Source organism: Salvelinus fontinalis, chromosome 23, assembly GCF_029448725.1.
Source record: "Salvelinus fontinalis isolate EN_2023a chromosome 23, ASM2944872v1, whole genome shotgun sequence".
Classification (NCBI taxonomy): domain Eukaryota; kingdom Metazoa; phylum Chordata; class Actinopteri; order Salmoniformes; family Salmonidae; genus Salvelinus; species Salvelinus fontinalis.
In genome coordinates, this window is record NC_074687.1 from 50337556 (window position 1) to 50346561 (window position 9006).

Below are 9006 nucleotides of genomic sequence, written 5' to 3' on the forward strand. Positions count from 1 at the left end.
ATTGAAAGCGTGATGACGTACAGACACCCAGAGGAAGACGTAGGCAGTGTCGGTTTCTTCATAGCATTCACTGTCGCCTTAAAAACAGACCCCAGATCAGAGGTAAAAAAAATTGAAATCTGAACCCTGTCATGAAAAGTGCTGTAGAAATTGTTCTGTACAACTCAGAGACAAAATTTCAACTTCTATAGAAACTAGAAGGTGTTTTCTATCCAATAATAACAATAATATGCATATTGTACGATCAAGAATTTAGCACGAGGCAGTTTAATTTGGAGACACAAATATGCTAATGCGGAACAGCACCCCCTATAGTTCCAAGAGGTAACTACACACGCTGAAACTTTTCGATAGTTAGCTTGTTCGTTGGAAATCGTCAAATATATGTCAATGGTTTGATTAATTACAAAATTATTCATTGTATGGTTAGATATATTTTTTTTGTGAAAAAACAAAAACAAATTGCAACTGCAGTCTAAAACTATAAACTTTGTGAGAAACCCCTAAAATTGTTCCTCAGCTAGAAATGTTACACCCTCTCATGTCGCCATCTTGACCATGTCACTGATTTCATGGAGCTCTCCTGCGCATCATTTGCTTCACAAAATCCCGCAAACGTGAAAGCGCCAGAAATAAACATCGCAAGATTGTAAATATGTGTGAGAGTCAGATATTTAAAAGCAAACGCTTTCATCCAAAACGATGTACAGTAATGCGTACATACATTTTACTTTTGGGTGGCCCAGGCAAATTAGACTTTTTCGAGCTTTTCGAGGCAATTTTTGTATCTCTTTCTTTGTAATACTGTATGTATTCAATAATTTCGAATTGAGCACTTCCCACTGGGCACATACATCAATTCAATGTTTATTCCACGTTGGTTCAGCGTAATTGAATTGAAATTACATGGATATTGTGTCACAGTGAATTTCATGTTTTCATGTGCCATGATTCTGACATTTCACATATGATCCTCATAGGATTAGGCTACATAATTACAGTGGTGCAGTAAATGTAATCTCAATTCAATACGATGTGCATATACTGTACATATATCCAATATAGCTATTAAACCCATGTTCAGTGACTGTAATCTGTGACGCAAGTGGCCGAATATGTTTGTGACGTTCCATGGAACCCACCGTATTGTTTAAAACTAGATTCTGATTGGCTTGCAGGTCATTCTACAGTGTAAATTATAAACGAAAACGTGCTTTCATATCAGTGTTACAGATTCACAATACTGAGCGTGTCTCAACCTGTACCGCGCTTTTATCTGCCTAAAGGTATCTTCACGCACGACTGGATAGGCCTTTTGGATACGCTTGTCCAAGGTAAGGATATGCGTCAAGCTATAGCCTACTTTTAATGTTTTAGGTCCGAACTCAAGTTACTCCAGTCAAGTAATTAATCGTAAAAGTTAGTTGTTTTGACTGAGTAGTCCAATGGCCAATGCTGTTTTTGGACTATGAGACCCTCTGCTATATACTATGATGAGCCAATAACATGCATAGATTATACATTAGGCATTGCACAAGTCAGTGTCTAGGTCAGAATATAAAGTTGCTATTTCCGTCAACTCAAGTTACTCAAGTCAAGTTTTTAATCTTAAGAGTTAGTTGTTTTGACTGTCAAAACAAATAACTGATGGAATATTCCAAATTACAATGGCAATTATGCATCACAAATTCACAATATTACTTGTATTTCAATTATTCATCCAGGCCCAAGACATAAAGTCGCCTGAAAGCTGTGTAGCAATCATTCCAGCTCCTGACCCATAGGATGGTAATCACATACATGATTGGCTTAATCTAGAATCATGGATACCTTTCATGTGAGTACTCACACACCAGACTTTTTTTACATACACACTGTCTCATGTACAATTGTTAATGCTATCTCTGAAATGTCTAACAAAATGTTGACTTGATCGTTTCATCAAGACCTTCTCATCACAAGTTGGAACTAGTGGTCAACATTGGGACAATGCAGCCATAAATAACATGGACCAATATTTTCATGGAGGTAAGCACTACACTTCTGATGGGTTTAAAGATTGTATTACATTATCTAAAAGTGAGAACGTAAACCCCAGCTGTTATTCTTTTCACAGGGAAGGACAATCCCCATTATGCCATGAATGTTTCATTGCTGAACAACCATAGATATTTTCCCTCTAATTTGGCTCCCGTTCCTCCAACAGTGAGCAAGACTCTACCTCTACCCGATGTCCGCCGCCTGGGAGTTGGCCCTAGGACCCCAATTCTTCACCAAACTGGACCTCCGCAACGCTTAAAATCTGGTGAGAATCAGGGAGGAAGATGAGTGGAAAACTGCCTTTAACACCCTAGTGGTCACTGAATATTTAGTCATGACCTTCGGAATATCGAACTCACCGGCAATCTTTCAAGCATTGATCAATGACACTCTTAGGGATTTGTTGAACCGGTTCGTCTTTGTTTACCTCGACGACATTCTGATCTTCTCCAAAAATCCTTCCGGAACACATACAGCCCTGTCCCACCTCACTCAAGCAGGTTTTTGCAGGAATCCCGAGGCTGACAGGGCATTCATAGAGCTCAAGGGACGTTTCACCTCCGGACCCATCCTCGTTCATCCTGATCCTACTCGTCCCTTTGTGGTAGAGGTGGACGCCTCGGACACCGGAGCTGGTGCGGTCCTTTCACAGTGGAATGAGGAGGACAAGAAACTGCACCCATGCGCCTTTCTCTCCAAGCGGTTCTCGACCAGCGGAAGGCAACTACGATGTAGGCAACCGGGAGCTCATGGCAGTTAAGTGGGCCCTTGAGGGGTGGAAACACTGGTTGGAACCACTGCTTCATCTTCTGGTTTTCTTTGCACCTGGCTCCAACGTTACCACGTCACAGTTATAGCATCTCTCAATCCCTTCTCTTAACATGTATGGCCCCAAAACATAATCAAGCAGCTGACCAATTACGCAAGACTTTAGTTCTAAATTAACTGAGATTAATCAACAACTGGATACATTTCTTTATTTCTAAAGTGAAACTATCCTCCGCATTGGAGTATCTCTACAAGCACAAGTTTAACCAGTATTTCAGTTGTTTTACCGTCCCATGAAGAAGTGTGGCAGGCCTGTGAGGAAGGATCCTACTGCCATGAGGAAACAGCCCATAGCAATGAGCCTAGCAATGAGCATAGCAGCTTTGCCCCTAAAATGGCTGACCACAGCCAGGAACAGCCAGTTACCTGCAAGAAACCACATCACTACAGTAGTCAGGAATCGCAAATTATAAACACAGGGTTTTTTTAAACTAAAAATGGCATATCAGTTTGGATACTAGGCTGCAACAACATAGCATTAAATAAAACAATGTTAGGGGTTAGACCAGACATGGGCAAACTACGGCCCGCGGGCCACATACGGCCTGTTAGGCTTTTTAATCCGGCCCGCCGAACTTGTCCAAATTATAGTAAAAAACTCCTTTTTTCCCCTTTCCCTGCAATGCCCACGTTTCCCCAATAGATGGCGCACTCAAAACACATTGACCGTTGTTGGAGTGGCGCGTATTTCTCTTTATTTCACTTTAATTTTCACTTCGTTTCACGTCACCATTAAGCCCTTCTGTGAAAATGAGCGGACCAAAGAGAAGGAAAGTGGACAGCGAATGCCGAGTGTTTAATAAGGAGTGGACAACAAAATACTTCTTCACTGAAGTCCGATCAACGGCTGTATGTCTGATATGCCAAGAAGCTGTTGCGGTTTTCAAAGAGTACAATATCAGCCGTCACTTTGCCACGAAGCATGCAAACTATGCTAGCAAGCAGTCAACACAAGAACGGGCGGCTACTGCTCAGAGGTTGGCAGCTAATTTACAGAGTCAACAGAACTTTTTGATCTGCACAGAGAATTTTGCCGTCGGTTCTGTGATTTTGAAAAAATTGACAAGTCACTTCAACTGGTGTCCTGTCCCCTGTCACAAGACCCCGAATCAGCACCGCAGGAGCTGCAATTGGAACTGATCGATCTTCAGTCTGACTCCGTCTCAAAGGAGAAGTTCAAGTCTCTTAAACTGAATGACTTTTACGCTTCACTTAACGAGACCGCGTTTCCAAACCTCCGGAGGACGGCGCAGAAGATGCTGGTGTTGTTTGGCTCGACCTACGTGTGTGAGCAGACGTTTAGCGTCATGAAAATCAACAAAGCCCATCACAGATCCAAGTTAACTGACCAACACCTCAGATCTGTCCTGAGAATTGCCACAACAAAACTAACTCCAGACTTTGATGCACTGGCAAAAAAGGGAGACCAACAACACTGTTCCCACTGAAATGGTGAGTTTTTCTGCTGTGTTATGAAAAAATGCATATGGAAAGTTTGGAAGTGCGTCTTTTAATTAAGAGCAATGCGCATTTACGCACAGCAGCGGTACAGTAGCTTTATTAACACGCCGCACATCGCTCTTAATTTAAATTTAAATTTTCAGCTGCAGGTAGGATATTTAATACAGCCTATGTCTGTGTGCTTGGCAACGATACACGTGTACTGTTTGCGCGTGAAGGCGAGGGCGTCCGTGGCGAGTTTGTAGAGCGCGCGGTCAGGACAATCCATCCATGATTTTGCGGAGTTTAACACAAGTAGATATTATTGAGCTTGAGTATTTCGTTGTGTAATAATATGTTTTGAATGTTGAAAGTGATTCCATTTTTCAATAAATGTTGATTTCTTTAACTTTGCACCTTCGATTGAAACTTATTAAAAACAGACGCAATCTTGATAAATCACAGTGCTTATGTTATTTTAATCTATTTACATTTCCTCATCCCGGTATCTGCGAAATAGTATGTAAATGCCATATCTTGCATATTCCTTGAGACAAATTTATTAACTGATAAGGGCTATTTTTCACATTTGAAAGACAGTTAATAAATTGGGTTGTAGTGTTCTTACTGTGCTATGAGGTTTGCACACACTACATTTAATGCTTTAGTATATCCGGCCCAAACACTCCCTCCAAATGCTCCTGGCCCGGCCCCTCTGTCAAATTTTAGAACCCGTTGTGGCCCGCGAGTCAAAAAGTTTGCCCACCCCTGGGTTAGACAGTAGAGTCATGGACAAATGCCAGTCAATCAATTAAGACGAACAACTATAAAACTGGACACTATTGAGAGCAGACTCTGATTGAACCACAAAACAAAATGGATCATACTGTAGTCTGTATCTGGTTTTTACTACATGAATTCTCAAGCAACTCAATGTTATTGTTGATACCCATCTCAAAGCTGCCGTCTATGAGTCCGATGAGAGAGCTGGAAAGGTCAAAGTGTCTCTCTGAGTGATGGCACTCTTCATGTAGGTCCCTGACAGAGCTTTGGTGAAGGAGGCGAACCACAGGGCCACGATGAACTGCTGACAAACACAAGAGAGAACATTAGTGTGTGTGTTTGTCCGTGTGTTCCACAAATTACCCCGTCTTAGTGTATGGTTTCACATGAAAACCACAACGTATTTCACATTCATACAATAGAAACACCTATATATGAAAACATAAATAATTGAATGTTTTTCTATATACCGCTACCTCTATTGAAAAGTGACAACAATACATTCAGCTTTAAGATAGTGGCACCTCCAGAAAATCGTCACACTGTATGCACTAAAAGTCCACCAGACTGAGCATGCTCGGCCAGTTTATCAGCTAGTGAGCACAATTTTACACAAAACCAATAACATGTAAAACCAACTCAGAAATCCATAACAAATGGATTCTTCATAAAAAAATCTCCTAGACAAAATCCAGTACAAGTAAGCTACTCAGTAAACATTGTCTCTGTGATTTGTAAATCGTTTTTTACCTCAGCTAGCATCAAGCTAACATATAATCTGACTCAATGTAAATCACGTTCTTCTCTCACTCAGTTCGACACAAAGCCAAAACAAAACCTTTCCTAACGTGATAATATATTGACAAAGTAGTTAAATAGCATGTTATTACATATTGTTTATATATTTGAACGTTTGGAAGTTATTTTACATACCTGTAATAGTAAAAAGAACAGACACAGTTTATCTCTGTAAAGTTCTGATCCTTATTCTGCAGAATGGTGAGCGCTTGGCCAGAACTTGCTGTTTCTCCTGCTACAACAGTGTAACAGCGCCATCTATTGGCCTGATGGACGGCTAACGCTAAAGTATGTAGAAAATACAATTTATATTAATTGAGAAAAATACATAAACAAATTGGAGGGGGGGGAGGGGGGTATAATAAATGGGTGTCTGTTTTTAGTGACTTTGTTTTCAACCCATTACAAATGCACAATCGTACATGTGCATTTTAAAGCATTATTAAGAACCTTGAGTGTGGAACTGCAGGGCGTTTGGTGGCCTGCTTGTCAGGGACACACAGTTCCTGTTGGCTGGTCAGCTTCGCTCTGTCCTCTGCTGAATCACCCATCCTATCCAGTCAGAAATGCAAAAACCACATGAATTTCACATGTGAACACAGGAAGCGTTCCAAAAACATGTTTTCATGTAATCGTATGTGAAGATAATGTGATAACATGTAAAGCAACATGTGATTACATTAAACTACACATGTGAAAATGTGATCACGTTATGTTCCAAAACATGTTTTCACATGATTTCACATAAAATGTAAGTTGAAATCATGTGGTTTTTCTGTAAGGGCAGGAATATAAGATGCAATTTGATGTTATGTTTGATGTTACATGAACTTGAAAATGCAATGTTCTTTGAGGTTCTTCCATGTTCCTTTCCATGTATTTTCCATTTTACTTTCCCTCAGTCCTTTTCACTTTCCTTGGCAAAATCAAATTAAATCAAATGTATTTATATAGCCCTTCTTACATCAGCTGATATCTCAAAGTGCTGTACAGAAACCCAGCCTAAAACCCCAAACAGCAAGCAATGCAGGTGTAGAAGCACAGTGGCTAGGAAAAACTCCCTAGAAAGGCCAAAACCTAGGAAGAAACATAGAGAGGAGCCAGGCTATGAGGGGTGGCCAGTCCTCTTCTGGCTGTGCCGGGTGGAGATTATAACAGAACATGGCCAAGATGTTCAAATGTTCATAAATGACCAGCATGGTCAAATAACAATAATCATAGTAGTTGTCGAGGGTGCAACAGGTCAGCACCTCACGAGTAAATGTCAGTTGGCTTTTCATAGCCGATCATTGAGAGTATCTCTACCGCTCCTGCTGTCTCTAGAGAGTTGAAAACAGCAGGTCTGGGACAGGTAGCAAATCCAGTGAACAGGTCAGGGTTCCATAACCGCAGGCAGAACAGTTGAAACTGGAGCAGCAGCACGGCCAGGTGGACAGGGGACAGCAAGGAGTCATCATGCCAGCTAGTCCTGAGGCATGGTCCTAGGGCTCAGGTCCCCCGAGAGAGAGAAAGAAAGAAAGAGAGAAAGAGAGAATTAGAGAGAGCATACTTAAATTCACACAGGACACTGGAGAAATACTCCAGATATAACAGACTGACCCTAGCCCCCCGACACATAAACTACTGCAGCATAAATACTGGAGGCCGAGACAGGAGGGGTCAGGAGACACTGTGGCCCCATCCGATGATAATCCCGGACAGGGCCAAACAGGCAGGATATAACCCCACCCACTTTGCCAAAGCACAGCCCCCACACCACTAGAGGGATATCTTCAACCACCAACTTACCATCCTGTGACAAGGCCGAGTACAGCAAACAAAGATCTACGCCACGCACAACCCAGGGGGGGGGGGGGGGGGGGGGCGCCAACCCAGGCTTGAAGACCACGTCAGTGACTCACCCCCCCTGGGGGCGGCATGGAAGAGCACCAATAAGCCAGTGACTCAGCCCCTGTAATAGGGTTAGAGGCATAGAATCCCAGTGGAGAGAGGGGAACCGGCTAGGCAGGGACAGCAAGGGCGGTTCGTTGCTCCAGTGCCTTTCCGTTCACCTTCACACTCCTGGGCCAGACTACACTCAATCATTGGACCTACTGAAGACATGAGTCTTCAAAAAAGACTTAAAGGTTGAGACCGAGTCTGCGTCTCTCACATGAGTAGGCAGACTATTCCATAAAAATGGAGCTCTATAGGAGAAAGCCCTGCCTCCAGCTGTTTGCTTAGAAATTCTAGGGACAATTAGGAGGCCTGCGTCTTGTGACCGTAGCGTACGTGTAGGTATGTACGGCAGGACCAAATTTGAAAGATAGGTAGGAGCAAGCCCATGTAATGCTTTGTAGGTTAGAAGTAAAACCTTGAAATTAGCGCTTGCCTTAACAGGAAGCCAGTGTAGGGAGGCTAGCACTGGAGTAATATGATCAAATTTTGGGGTTCTAGTCAGGATTCTAGCAGCCGTATTTAGCACTAACTGAAGTTTATTTAGTGCTTAAACCAGGTAGTCGGAAGGTAGAGCATTGCAGTAGTCTAACCTAGAAGTAACAAAAGCATAGATTAATCTTTCTGCATCAATTTTGAACAGAACATTTCTGATCTTTGCAATGTTACGCAGATGGAAAAAGCTGTCCTTGAAACAATCTTGATATGTTCGTCAAAAGAGAGATCAGGGTCCAGAGTCACGCCGAGGTCTTTCACAGATTTATTTGAGACGACTGTACAACCGTCAAGATTCATTGTCAGATTCAACAGATGATCTCTTTGTTTCTTGGGACCTAGAACAAGCATCTCTGTTTTGTCCGAGTTTAAAAGTAGAACGTTTGCAGCCATCCACTTCCTTCTGTCTGAAACACAGGCTTCCAGCGAGGGCAATTTTGGGGCTTCACCATGTTTCATTGAAATGTACAGCTGTGTGTCATCCGCATAGCAGTGAAAGTTAACATTATGTTTTCGAATGACATCCCCAAGAGATAAAATATATAGTGAAAATAATAGTGGTCCTAAAAAGGAACCTTGAGGAACACCAAAATTTACAGTTGATTTGTCAGAGGACAAACCATTCATAGAGACAAACTGATATCTTTCAGACAGATAAGATCTAAACCAGGCCAGAACTTGTCCGTG

At 42.0% G+C, this 9006-nt stretch overlaps 1 long non-coding RNA gene across 1 annotated transcript; it reads left to right on the forward strand.

Moving 5' to 3' along the window:
- The first annotated feature begins 1095 nt into the window (after window positions 1-1095).
- On the forward strand, window positions 1096-2036 carry LOC129821552 (uncharacterized). The gene is made up of 3 exons (XR_008754352.1): window positions 1096-1334; window positions 1725-1837; window positions 1947-2036. It is a non-coding gene; the product is annotated as an uncharacterized LOC129821552 (long non-coding RNA).
- The last annotated feature ends 6970 nt before the right edge of the window (window positions 2037-9006 follow it).